Here is a 482-nt window from a genome sequence, read left to right on the forward strand (position 1 = left end):
AGATTTTTTTTAGATATCGACTGAAAATTATCAAGCTGTATTGTAAATACAAACAACATAAAATAATTGGATGCTAACTAATCCTATATAACTATAATCTACAAAAGATATTTAACAAACCACATTTGTATTATTATCCAGCGCAAGATGGATAATGCACACAACCGCCCTTTCTTTACAAATGCGACACATATTGTTTATCATTGTCTCTCGGATATAATATGTAATTTCACTTATCAGCAATAAGAATAGTAATTAATGGAAATCTTGATTGAATATAAATAATAACTCGACCACGAGGGGACGAGCAAATACTACCTGGTTATGCAAGAATTATTTCGGGTGTTGCATGCAAAGCCACACACAGGCTGAGAATTAAACTGCGACGCAAGCTTGCATGTTTCCCTCGCAGAGAAATCGAAAGTGATAAGTTAAGATAAACATCCGTTATGTAACTCGCGGCCAGTGTGCAGATATTAGAG

At 34.4% G+C, this 482-nt stretch overlaps 1 protein-coding gene and 1 long non-coding RNA gene across 2 annotated transcripts in view; both read right to left on the reverse strand.

Moving 5' to 3' along the window:
- LOC119586268 overlaps positions 1-417 on the reverse strand; it is a 1,258-nt gene extending 841 nt beyond the window's left edge. The window contains exon 1 of the long non-coding RNA XR_005229942.1: positions 319-417. This is a non-coding gene — a long non-coding RNA (uncharacterized LOC119586268). The remainder of the gene's footprint in view (positions 1-318) is intronic.
- Positions 1-482, reverse strand: part of LOC119586583 (methionine aminopeptidase 2-like) — a 50,757-nt gene that overhangs the window by 16,924 nt on the left and 33,351 nt on the right.

Source organism: Penaeus monodon, chromosome 21, assembly GCF_015228065.2.
Source record: "Penaeus monodon isolate SGIC_2016 chromosome 21, NSTDA_Pmon_1, whole genome shotgun sequence".
Classification (NCBI taxonomy): Eukaryota; Metazoa; Arthropoda; class Malacostraca; order Decapoda; family Penaeidae; genus Penaeus; species Penaeus monodon.